Genomic DNA, 14,253 nt, shown 5'->3' with positions numbered 1-14,253 from the left:
TAATTTAGAAATTCCATAAGTACTATTTCACATCCAGCTTAGATAGAACACATTGCATGCATACATCTCTCCTCAACCCTGATAACTGTTCCACTTTATCCACTAAGGACAAGATGTTAGTTACAGATATATAGATCATTTAATTCCTTTCTTCAGGTATCTGTTGCTGAACACTTAATCCATAAATGAAAAAGTTCTATTTCAAAGGTTGTATGACAATATAACAAGTAAATGTGTACAAAAATGTTTTCAAACACTTGAAATAATACGATAGAGAATAAGAATGTAATAAAAATATGTATTATCACATTTAAAAAAAAATCCAAAAATGAAAATTAGTTAAAAGTTAAAAAATAAAAGTAATTGAAGGTTTAGTCAACATAAGTTATAAGTCATATCTACAAACTAAAAAATTAATTAATTAAGAAAACTAAAAAAAAGTTAAAATAAAAGGACTGGAACATTACAAAAAAAAGCTAAAATATTCATCAAGGAGGTCCTTATTGTTGAAGTTTTACTTACAATACTCTCACCTCATCATTTTGTTCCCCATATGTAAGCAAGTAATCAATTCATATCATTGCTCATGCTAGTTAAAATTTTATCTTGTAGCATGTATCATATCTGCATGTTCTAAAATGTTTCAGAATATTCCACATTATTCAGAACGTTCAAGAACATTTCATCTTGTCACTTTTTACTTCTGGAATATTTTGTATGACATCATATTAGTTTCAAGAATTTCTGTGAGGGTATATAAACATTCAGCAGATTTTTCTGTACCATTTCAGATAACACTGTATCAGCATATCACTGCAAATTGATGCTGCAACAAGAAGTAAGACTACAATTTGGCTGCTTGGTTCAGAAAAAACTGAACTAATAGGAAGCAAATTACCTTTGAACAGGCATGTGCTGTGTGTATTTTTTTACCATCACAAAATGTTATAGAAGACAGTTTATGAAAAATCAACAGTTGTGATCAAGAAGGCTGCAGCTTTTTGAAACAAGACTCAAATTCCAATTCATCTAGAAAATCATGCCATTATCAAACTGGAGAAGCTTTCTGAAAGATTCAAAAGGGAAAACTTAAACACAGCAAGCTAATGAAGCAGAGTTTGTCCATAATTTGGATGACATTTTTAACATCACTTATAGACACGCCTTAATTCTCAAAAAATTCCGCAAGAAAATAAATTTATTCTTGCTCATAGGGAAAGAGGATGTTATAGATGTATGAGCTAGGTAGGTATGGTTCTTTCTTTAAATAATCAAGGGTTGATAAAAAAAAGTGAGGCAAGTATGGACAGGAAACAGCTTGCACAGCAGGAACAACAAACTTTGAATGAAACTGTTAGTTGTTGGGAATCATCTCATAGCAGTAATAATGAGGTTGATGGATACAGTAATAGTTAAAATGATAAGGATAGACAAGTAATTGGAGAATCATAATATTCTAAACCTAAAAGGAGAGCAAGAAGAAATATTATTACTCTTGATTTAGCAGCAATTATGGAGAAAACCAGATTAAGTGACAAAAAGGCAACATTTGACCTTACTGCCATAGCTCACAGTAGTGGTCATGATGTGCAGGACTTATCAAAAATGTAAAGGTACAGTTCCAGTCATCATTTCCACATGTATTTTACTGGGGTAATAAGCTCCTTAAAGATCTCACAGGGAAAGAACAAGATTATCATCTACCAGTGATCATGTTTGGAGCAGTAGAAAACCACCTCTTAAGAGTTCCAAAGTTGATTTATAGCACTGGAGATGCTCAAGCTTCTGCTGTGGTAAATTTACTGGAAGAGTGTGAGTCACTGATCATGTAAAAACAGTTTGCTTTGAAACAACAGCAAGCACCACAGGTCACAGAAATGGAGTATGTGCACTGTTAGAACAATGATTAAACAAGAATATTCTGTACTTGATATGCCAGCATCTAACCTTAAAATCTGTCTTGGCATATATTTTCAAAGACTGTATGGGACTTTCCTCTAGTCCAAGTACTGTAATCTTCAATTGATTCCAGTAATCTTGGAAATACCTGGTCCAGTCCAGTTATGAAGTTGTAGCTGATCATAATGAAGTAGTAGAAGTCATAGAGGAAGTTAAGGACAGTGCTACTAAGTGTGCAACAAAACAACTTTAGGTCAGCCAACCTACAGACAATTACTGAGAGCTTCTTGAACAAGCCATAACCATTTTTGATGTCATACCTCCTTGTGAGTATGATTTATAGCACCTGGAGTACTGCATTATGCAGAAAGGATGGCCAAGGTATTATATGCCCTCAAAATCTGGATGTTTATTGGAAACTTTAAGCTCACTGGCTGTGAGGAAAGAAGACTTCATAAAATCTGCATTTTTGTTGTTTGAGTCTATCATTTCTGCTCTATGCAACAATCTTAACTTCCAACTATGTCTTGCTAATTATAAGGTGAAATCTGCTCTTTCAAAATTTGGCTGGCAAAAATTTGCTGTACATTTATGGTATCTCAATGAGGAACTTAATGGTTTGGTATTCTTTGATTCAGTTGTATCCACAGAGACGAAATGAGTGATGGTAATGATGATATGCATAGCATGGATGAACCTATATAGCACATCAAGCTGAATATCAGAAAGTTTGAGGATATGTCAACTGAGGATTTTGTCACAAAGAACAAAACAGGTTTCTTCAGGTACCTCAAAAATCCATCTGTATTATGGCCTTGCATCATGCGAGCTCAGAGAGGACTACAGGGAGGCACTACAAACAGTTCAGCACTTGAATGTGGTAAATGACAATGTTGGAAGAAGTGTGCTCCTTATTGAGAAGTATAATGCCTTCATAACAAAAAAAAAGGACAAAAACAACTCCTCCTTCAAGTTGTGCAGGATCATTAAAGACACTTTCCTAATGGCAAAAAGGAAACAATAACAATGCAAAAGTGACTATCCACATCAAAACCATATAATTATGTAGTTATACTATTGTATATGCAATCAAAAAATAATATATTTTAAATAAATCAGTTATACTGCATAAAAAGTATGTTTTAATATCACATAGTATATATGTTACCAGGCCACTGCAGTCTATAGACTTTCAACCTAAGCAAATAATATGGTCCAAAATGTATGATGTTTGACATTTAAAGTTTTTTTCTTTGTAGAGCAGAACAAAATTAGAAGATGAGAGCTTTAGAATTTTTAATATGAAATTTTACCTGCAAACAAGGACCATCCTAACTCATTCATCTCTTTGCTTTGGATAGTTCCCAGGCCAAAATTGTTTTTCTAGTTCATGGTTAAAATTTTACATACGGCTCTTTCTCAAAAAAAAAAAAGTATTCTAAAATATTCAAAGGTATGGTCGTGCAAATTAAAGTGTTGAGTGACAACATTAACATTTTCCTACACTGAAAATGTATTATTCCAATAGGCACTTTCCTCCAATAACAAATAGCTTTTCTCAATTTATACTGCCCTCTGTAGGCACACATTTTTGCTTGCCACTAGCCTTGATACTCCCACCTACCCTCACGTGAGACATCTGCATGCTATCATGCAGCAACCACCCACCAATAGGAGATGACTCCTATCGTCACTAGCACCCTCTCTTCTGTGCAGCCCTTAATCTCTTCAAGATTGGACAGTACATACAAAACTTATACTGGAAGTGGGAAGGTCGGGTGGGAATGTGAAAAGAGGTAAGTTTCTAACAGAAATACATTTTCAGTTTAGGAAAATGTAAACTTATAATAAAATATTTTACCTTTGCTCACAAATCGCTAGAATCCCACAATGAGTTGGAGGAGGGTCCAGTGAGAAGATGATCCTTCCAATGAGAAAGAACCCAAAGAAATACCATGGGGTGTGCAAATAAATGGAAGGCAACATTCCAGTGGGAGACTACATCACTTCTGAGCCATGTATACACTTTGCCCACGTGAAAATGTGTCGCAATAAGTGAGGAAACAAAGGAGTGACCTCTCCTGCATCACCATGTGTGCACACCCAACACAACCATCACCATATCTGCCAGGAACCAACCTTCAGGGGATAGTCAGAAGGTGGACAGCAACATGGGAGTGTATCTCCAGTCTATCACCAAGCAGCATTGGGAATGTATCATCTAGTCTGTGGTAACAGGAGGGTGCCTCAGCCAGAGAAGGAACAGAACTGCATGTTGGCAGATTGCATCATCCATTACCTGATGGCATCTGGAATTATACATCAGGTCTGTGGTAGGATGAATGTGAATATCCAATACACTGGCAGAACACCACTGCCCTACTCTCAACTGAGTGGGAGTGATGCCACTCAGGAGGAAGCCTCCATGGTCCACCACCCCAATGGCTAGGAACTGATAAGTGGCATGGACTCCCATATTGCACTAGGAGAAGGGGGGGACACTTTATCTGGTATATGGAACAGGATGTATCAGTATCTTTGTATCTTTTTGATAAAATTTGACCTAGTTTTCTGCTGGAAAGAAACACAAATTGTACCGGTAAATCAATATCTTGTTTTTTTTCACAATTTTTTCCAAAATTGCGATGAAACTTACACTGGAGAAACCTACAGGCAAGTAACCACCGGAGTTAATTAACATTACAAACCACCTTCTCATGTCCATGAACATATGTCTAAATATGGTCATTCATTTCATGTTGATAATGTTAAAATTCTTAGCAGAGAAAAAAATATAAACCGTCATAAAATTAAGGAAGCCTTGCTTATAAAACAGTCAGTTTATGCCTAAAATAAATAAGTATTCTGGCACACAGTTGTATCTATTCTAACTTTAACTTAACTATGTTGATGTTCAAAAAGGCTTTTTATATTATTTTCTGTGAATCACATTACTTCTATTTACAATTTTCAAGTTACAGTATTTAATTTATAAATTTTGTTATAATATTTTATATTTTTGAAAGAGTACTTATATTCTCCTACTTTGTTAATTACGGACATTGACCCTCAAGAAGTCAAGCCCTATCAATAAACACTCTCCGGAAACATCATACCTTACTGTTGAATTTACCCAATCAAAGTTCAATGTACCCTTGCACTGTATTATTATATATATTTGTAGTTTCAATGTATTCATTGTAGTTGATGTACCTGATGATGCAAGGTTAACCTGGTGAAATGTTGTACTTTCATTAAATTTTACTCTGTTTATCCGATTTATCAAGTTTACTTTTAATTACAACAGAGTACTTCCTTTCATCGTATTAGGATGACAAAGGTTCAAATGAAGAAGCTGTAAGAGCATGAAGGATGACATTAAGGTTCCAATCTGGGAGAAAGGCAGGGCAAGGAAGACAAGTGATGCAGAGGGAATGTGTATCACTTTCTTTGGTATACTGCTATGGAGGGAGGACAGATGGAATGGGAAATCAAGGATGCCACATACTGAGCCAAGGATCTGACAAAAGTCACATGTGACCCTGAATGTGGAAATGGATGGATGGCACATACTGGACTTCAGCTGAAATAGGAGGGTGGGAGAAAGAGGCGACACCAGTAGTTGGCGCAAAAGTAGAAACCACGGCTGAGCCAGCCAATATGGAATCACCAACAGAACTTGACACAGAGTGATCTGGATGATGGAAAGGACCAGGGAAGCAGACAAATGGGAGGGTAGGCATACAAGTATATACCCATCCAATCCTGACTAAAAGCGTTCACCACTCCAGCCAAAGGATGTGAAACAGGAGACCAAAACTGTGGAATCTGAGAATTGAGATGAATGGCAAAGGCATCCAGCTCTGAAACACCCCAAAAAGCACAGAGCCATCCAAATACCTATGGGTCCAATAACTACCCCATAGGGAGTATCCTGTTGTGACATGATAAATGATCTGCACAAGATTCAGGGCATCTGGAATAAGACAAGTCAATAAAAGAATTTGATGGCTGTAAGCCAAATATAGGTGGTCCAGTGTCCAAAAACATAATATACCCAATTGATTAAGTCTACAAGTGGGCTAGGAGCCCTAGGCACTTCCATTGAAACAATACACAACTGTGAGGCATAGGCAGGAGAGGGAAACAGGCTGTCAAAATACTCATCATCATGTTCAGGCAAACCTTTGCATGATATGTGAAGACAATCATTGGGTGACCCAGAAGACTACATAAAAGAAGCCAACTCCCTACCTACAAACCAAAGTCATTATTTCCTTAGCAGTTAAAGCTTGCTCAGATGCTATTGAAATGGCAGTCAAATCAACTGTAGTAGTTACAACAGCTGTAGTAGATGTCATGTGGAATTGCAAGCGTATAACCAGTGGAGTTGATGGGGAAAAAAAAATTCTCAAAACAGAATTTCCAAAACTGTAAAAATTCAATAAAGTACAGAAAAAATATGTGCTGCCAAAATAAACAGTAAACTATATCAGTGAAATAAAAATATAGTCTGAAACATGAACAAAATACATGCTGATAGTTAGAATGCTAATTGAAAAGTGATTAAGAGCTGGATGGAAGAGAGGATGCTAGTGACAACAGAAGTTGTGTTAAACTCCTATTGGTGGAAGGTTGCTGGATAATCATTTGCATGATTTCCTGCAGATATTCCACATAAATACATGTGAGGGTAGGTGGGAGTATCAAAGCTAGTGGCAAGAAAAAATTTGCACCTATAGAGAGTTGTATAAGTCGAGAAGAGCTAAGATAGCATATCGGAATGATAATTTCTCTGAGATATTCTCAGGTATGTTCTGCTAATAATCTAATGGCTTCTCTTATGTATAATTTTCCACAACACATGCATACAATAGAATGTCACATTTTCACATGCAGTTATACTGATCCTTATTGTAAAAAATTAGGGACCTGCACACATGTTTTTTGGTTCATGTGAGCATACATGTTGCAGTGCCTTTTGTTACAAGAATAGCTACCTATAGTAGTATTTTTGTTTGTTGAGGTGGGTTTTTGAAGGTTGCTGTATACATCTAAGTAATACCTTGGTGACTTTAGTGATTTAACCTACAACATAATCCATGTTTTTATCTTTCAACAATCAACACACATAATTTGATATACACTTTACCCATCAGTCTAGACACATCACTTACAATATCTCATTTGAAATTTGCACATTGTATAAAATATCTTATGTGCACCAATCATAAAGAAGAGCTCCTAAAATACCTATTTAACAACTTCTATCCTTAAAGCTCTGAAGGAGCTATTTGTATTTGGTTACTAATGTTGAAGATTTACCATAACTAACATCATCAACTTCAATATGCACTACAATTAAGTTTTCTATAGTTCCTCCCAGTATATTATTGTATTTGCTGTTTCTACACCATCCCAAACTATAACAACTAGTATGAAATTTATATTTAAAGTTCTTCCCCGTACAAAACCACAAAAACAACTTTCTGTATGCTTAATTAATTAACCCTCTATTACAAATATATCAGAATCTTTTCATTGTCTTTTAATTTTCTTTCCTTTAATAACTTTTCCAACTTGCTACTTCTATTCTGTAATTTTGCCTAAAGCAAACACTAGCTTTTTTTTCCAAAAGAAAAAGAATAACAAAGGAAAAATACAATTCCACTATGGATAAGTATCATTTGTTAAATTTCTTACTGTAATTCAATTTTAAAATAGAGAATGATAATCAAAAACAAAAGTCAAGAAAGTTTTATTTAAGTTTTAAGAGGGATTGTGATAGTTTCTTGGTTCAAAATCACAAATTTAACTAGAAGGAATTTTTATACTTATTTTATCTGCAAATATAGTTAGGGACAATCAGGGCTTAAAATTAAGGGCAACTGGGAATTTTAATCTCAAAGTTTATGGTTTTTGCACCAAAACTAACAAGAATTACAATCAGATTCTTGCCAGTACCAATCATTTTGAATAAATTTATGTTGCTCAGGACAAATAATAGGTCCACAATATGTTGTATCATGACACATCAATTAAAGCTAAAGCAACATCTGCACATTTGTTACGATAAAGCACCTTGAAACTTCCTATTTACAGTTTCGCAAGCTGTTGACATGAAGCATACAATTAAAAACAACTATTATGGAGCTGGGACTATGAAAATTTCATGTAAGGTACTTAAAACACATTTTTATTAATCTGAAATTTAGTTTAGAGGAAAGTAAAATTACAAAAATTAAAATTCTAGGTTGTGAAAGGTGTATTTGGCCAACAAGATAGAAGAAATTACAGTAGTATCAACAAAGATTAATCAATATTTTGATAAAAGTGTAAGAACCATGAATGCACTAACTTCAGAACACAAATGTAGACCTAGGATCCTGGGTTCAGGCACAAGCCAGGTTAAATCTGTTAACATTCTGATATGTTATAAAATAACACATTTAAGCAAAAATATTATAAAATTAATTCCTTGAAGATGTGTCAGTGAATATCCACTCTGAAAAATGGATCAATTATGGCATCCCACACCTGTCTGCTTATTCATGCTTAAATCTACTATAAGAACTTGTGACATAAAGACAAATATGTCATAATATGCAAACAACACTATATGTGTCATATCCAGTGCCAACAGGCCTTTTGTCCAAAGCCAGGCCTCATCAGACACAGCAGTGGTCTAGGTGCTACTTATATAATTAGTTGCATGAACAGAAACTGTAATGGTGTAAACTAGGTGAAGTGAAATGTAATTATCAATGATATCTAAGTAATTTACAAATCAGAATTATGGCAAACATTAATAATAAGGTATTACAATTTATTCATGTTAATTGATTTAAGATTGAGCTCTTTTCACATTTATTAAACTTTATCTACAACTTGAAATCACAATGCAAGACAATTGTAATTACAATTGGTGAAAGGTACTAGTAATACAGCCTCAGAAAACATTAGGAACTAAACTCTAAAATAGCAGATACTACAATAGTTCTGCATACACAAGATGCCAAGCAGACACAAAGGCTCAATCATGCTATTTTAGGAACTACTGATACTAAGGCAGTAGTAATTTTCCAAACTGCAGAAGTAAAAAATTGGAAAACGTTTAACTCTCCATTGCACTTGGCATGGAAAAAACTTTGAATTTATTAATGTAAATGACATGCTAATATTTATTGGCCAAAAAGAAGAGAAAAAATATAAGTGTTGCTTCTATTTCATGCAATAACAGGCTGTGACACAGTTTTGTTCTTTGCAGGAAGAGTAAAAGATGTGCCATGGACAGATGGAACACATTTAATGATGTTATAAATGCACTATTGTAACTAATGAACAGTGTTATCACCAATGAAGCTCTTGCCATGAATGAACAATTTATCATTTATCTTAATTGCATCAGTAATTTCACAACTGTAAAAGCAGCCATAATAGTGATGTTTGTCCACAGAAACCAAACACAAGAAAATATTTCCCCAACTCAAGCTGCCCTGATATTCACTGAACAGCCCTACAAGTTACATTTAATTGCAGACAGCAAATGTTACCAAATCAGAATCATGTGGCTGAAGAGAGGTAGATGACAAACTGAAACTTGTATAGACAACTCTGTCAGAAGTAGCATTTGTTCTTTGAATAGTTTTGAAATATGCTAGTTATTAAGGTTGTAAAATGGTAAATGTCTACAGTGTACTGCTCTATGTCATTGTGGTGGTGGATCTAATTATGTAGAGTTGTGGCAATACAGCGATTCAATACAAGTATCTTCACGAAATTTCAGTAAACATTATAAGGACAGAAAAAGTCAGAATTTCTAATAAAAGTATTCTTTGCTAAAAATTAATGATTCAATAAAGGAAGATGAGTATCGAGTACTACATGTTGTCTTCATTTCTTTTATCCAAAACATTACATGCAAGGTGACATAAATTAACAATAACGAAATAGATAGACATATCAACTTTTTACTTTACTTTTCTTGTCAGCTGCCATTTAGTTAATCAAACCTGAGAATTTGAAAAAGCACTGTAAAGTGTAAAGTACTTAAATAAGACAATGTTAGTAATATCGACAAATTATAGACAAGACTGTCAAACTTTGTAACAAACCATTGGTAAAACTTCTGTATCTAAATACGTATCTTATTCACTAATACGATTAGATACACACCCCTAATGACAAGTATCCAGGTTATGTAAATTGAAAAAGATAATTTTATAAAAAAAAAAAAAGAGTTCAAAGTTTATAATGGCCATAAGAATCTGTACTAAATTATTATTCTATTCATGATTAACTCAGTAAATATAATGGAAGTTTGAGTAAGACTAAATTCATAAGAAAGACTGATCTAGAAATATGAAATCACAATATGTCACTTCAAAACTGCCTTCATCTTTTAAATAAATCAGTACATCAAGATATATCTCCATGACAAGTTTCATGTGTTTACTATAAACACACTGTTTGGCCATTTTTTTTTTGTCACATATCCAATCCACTAATATGCACAACTTGACTTTTATCAAGATCTAACACCATCTGCCAGGTATTACTCCAGCTAACAAAATAGTCCAAACAGACTCTGCAAAACTTTGGCATTTTTAATACAATTTGAAATGCCAATCAATTTAACATAATCTGCAAATTCAATCATTTTGTTGGTTATTCCTCTACTAATGTCATTAATGATAATAACAAATAGCAACATATTCAGCAGAACCCCCCCCCCCCCCGAGATGTACAAATTGTAACATTATTCCACTGTGATTATACCCCACTTATAATAACCTTCTGCCTTCTATAATCCAACAACTTTGAATCTACTTAACAAGCTTATTTCCTGCCTTTACTAATGTCATTAATGATAATAACAAATAGCAACATATTCAGCAGAAAACCTCCTGAGATGTACAAATTGTAACATATTCCACTGTGATTATACCCCACTTATAATAACCTTCTGCCTTCTATAATCCAACAACTTTGAATCTACTTAACAAGCTTATTTGCTGCCTTGACAGATGCGATCTCTCAAAGTATTCAAAATGGCACCCATAAAAAATTTTCTAAAAGTCCAAGTTCACTAAATTCCTCTCATTACCTACATGTATATTTAGATAAAATATAACATTTTCAAAGTTATCAAATTCACATGCATGACCTTCCCTATCTATATTCATGCAGAATGACTGTGATAATACAAAACTTGTCTAAATGCTTTTGTAGTATTTCTTAATTAAAGTAATTTTCCAATTAGTGAAGTAGAAATCCAATAGTTACTTGGACATTGTCTATCTCCCACCATGCTTAAAAATTAGCATGATATTGGCTAATCTTCAGTATCATGGTACCTCACCATTTTTAATAGATTCATTAAAAATTGAGGTTTGCATACCATAAATCTGTTTTATTTTTTCCATCACTGTCTTAGCATAAATACTACATGGAAGAGATGGTTATCTTTCTTCAGTTTTTCAGTATTGAATCGTACTAGTTATCGACTTGATTATAAATTTTATGAAAAGATCAATTTAAGGAATACACCCTACACCTTCCCTAATAAAGAATGATGAAAAAATAATAACGTAGATGTTCAATTATCTTGAAATCCTTAACCAAAATCCCCTCATCTTAATTTTTAAAGGTCGATCGACATCCCATTCTAACTTTGGTTCCTTTCAACATACTTAAAAACTTGTTAATGTTAATATATTTTGCCAATTGTTTGTCATATGCCCTTTTTGATTTCCTAATATCATTTCAAACCACATCTATACTACTATAATACATGTACGAACCATTTCTAACTGTTCAATATCCTTCCTAAGGTAAGAAGCCCAAAACTAAGTACAATGCTGCAAATTAGACCTAATAACCTAAACAATGAAATTACAAACTATTTTGGCTTATATTCAATATTCTACAGGAGTTTTAAAAGGGGAAATTGATAATTTACTAAAAAATTAAAGGTGGATTTAAACTTTTACTTTTCTCAGTGGTAAGTGTACAATGACAGCCTTGAAAGACCAAGTGATCCCTTGTTTTAAATATTTTATCATTTGGGAGTTGATGATAACCACATAATTAGGTTTGAGGTTTTATTTTATGCTAAAATGATGCTTAACAATACCTTAGTACCAAAATATAGAACAGGTAACTTTGATGGTATGAAAAATGAACTATATCAGGTGAATAAAATAGGCTGTAAAATTCAGATGCTTGTCTTAAGTGGGAAATCTTTAGGGACAGTAGAGGCGTACATGTATTATAGTAGTATAGATGTGGTTTGAAATAGGCTGTAAAATTCAGATGCTTGTCTTAAGTGGGAAATCTTTAGGGACCGTGGAAGCAAAGAAGGACTAATAATATGATACCTGGGATGGAAAGGTTGTCATACAATGACAGGTTAACATTTCTATAATTGTCTTCTCTTGAAAATAGGAAAGATGGAGGGGATCTGATTGAGGTGTTTAAGATTGTTGAGGGAATTGGTAGTGTTGATCTATTATCTTTCTTTGTACTTCATGATAAGAATGGTAGAGCAAGGTGACACAAATGTTACAGAAGACTAGGAGTCAAGGTTGCCAGATCTTACAATAAAAACAAGTCCAAAACATGTCACTCCTTAACCAACCAATGCATTTCTGTTGAAAAACTATAGTAACACAAATTATCAACAAATATTAATGTAACTGTAACAAATACAATGCCCAAATCTATTGCCTTGCGAGCTCTGCTAGAAGTCATCTTCTGCTAAGACAGTTTTATTTTTCTAGCTCTAGTAACAGGATGGTTGACATTTAGAATGGATTACTTTTAGACTTGGTGGATCCAGTATGTGAAAAGTTTAATAAATATTTGAGTGACAAGGGTTGGGCTTGAGGTTGTTTACATTATTAACTCTTAACTTAGCTTAGTGGATACGGCAGCCTCAATCAATGAGTCAATGGGCCAACAGATCTCTTGTCCTTAAAAATTAAATGTTAAGGATATTTGTTTTATGTGTTGAGTTACCTGCAAGAGAACACAATCTTTTTAAAAGTTTATTTAACTTCTTATCTTTAAGACAATAGCAGAACTTGCCAAAAATAATGTTGTCAAAATTAGATAAAAAAGAGTATTATTTTACCAAGAGTAAGACACCATAACTTAGGTTGTAAGTGTAACACTTAAGTTACACTTCCACTTTTTAGTTTTACAGCAAATCTTATAACTGATACTATTAGTATTATTATTACAAATCAGTATGTTACTCAAGTTACAAAATTAGATACACTGTGAAGCAAATAGCTATTTTACCTATAGGCTGTTGGTTTAACCACACAACTCGGGACTCCAGACTAATTAACGTGAGGCTATAGAGGTAGGTTAATCATGCAAAGACAAGCAGCGACGATTGAAATATTACACCTTCTTAACGGCTGCAATTAACTAACTTAATCAATTTAAGCCTAAGTCTTATTTTGACTAAGTAACCCAGTGTAAATAACTTCAGTTGTATACCTTTAATTTTAAACAAATTTAAACATTCAAAATACTAGAAATAAATAAAAATCACATTCTTAATCGCGAAATCAGACAGCCCGTTTTTTAAAGATTAAAAACAAAATTCACATAGCAAGTATCTCACTAACGTTGACCTAGTATTCCTTCTAATCTATATATATTACTTATATATCAAATAAATTGCAAAATACGCGAAGTTTAGGCCTACGATTATGTTGTTTTGATAGTCACCATTAATGAATTTGTCTATCACCAGATGTCTCTAAATTAATAAGAAACAATTTGCCCTTTTTTTTTATATTAACTTAATTTTATTACAGAGTGTATGCCATAGCAACCCCCTAATGAAATACTAAAAATATCACTTCTGTTGTATTTCATACGGCTTTTTATAATACTTTTATGTTGTACAATTATTGAAGAATGATTTGTGTGTGTCAGAGAACGCTCAGTATTTATAAGGGAGTGAACCGGGAGAATTGTGGGGATAATCAAATTTCTGTGCACCCAAATAAGGGGTTGGCCACTTCTTATGCAAGGAGAAAAATGGTTGAATTACTTTTTGTATACGGTAAAAGGACTATGTTTTAATATACTAAATACAAACAAAGTATTACTCATATTACACCAGAACATAAAATCAAACATTTGCGACGTTAGACAAGATTGAATTTTCAATGACTTTTAACATAACATAAATATTTAAGGACAACAAAAGGCGTATGTGTTTTCTGAAGGCAACCATTCCAAAGGCCAGTCACAATATTAGGAGAATAAAAATGTCTTAGCTGAACGTTACTCCTACCTTTCCAAAATTTATATTTGAAAATTGGTTCCAGACTG

The 14,253-nt window shown here is 33.5% G+C and overlaps 1 protein-coding gene across 2 annotated transcripts in view; it reads right to left on the bottom strand.

Moving 5' to 3' along the window:
• The window catches only part of LOC106463097 (ubiquitin thioesterase zranb1-B-like), a 59,121-nt gene extending 45,488 nt beyond the window's left edge, over positions 1-13,633 (bottom strand). For both annotated transcript variants that reach the window (XM_022390656.1, XM_013923076.2), the window contains exon 1: positions 13,204-13,633. The gene's annotated coding sequence lies outside the window, so the exon portion shown is untranslated. The remainder of the gene's footprint in view (positions 1-13,203) is intronic.
• Between the last annotated feature and the right edge of the window lie 620 nt (positions 13,634-14,253).

Source organism: Limulus polyphemus, unplaced genomic scaffold, assembly GCF_000517525.1.
Source record: "Limulus polyphemus unplaced genomic scaffold, Limulus_polyphemus-2.1.2 Scaffold50, whole genome shotgun sequence".
Taxonomy (NCBI): Eukaryota; Metazoa; Arthropoda; class Merostomata; order Xiphosura; family Limulidae; genus Limulus; species Limulus polyphemus.
This window is presented reverse-complemented; position numbering and strand designations above follow the sequence as displayed.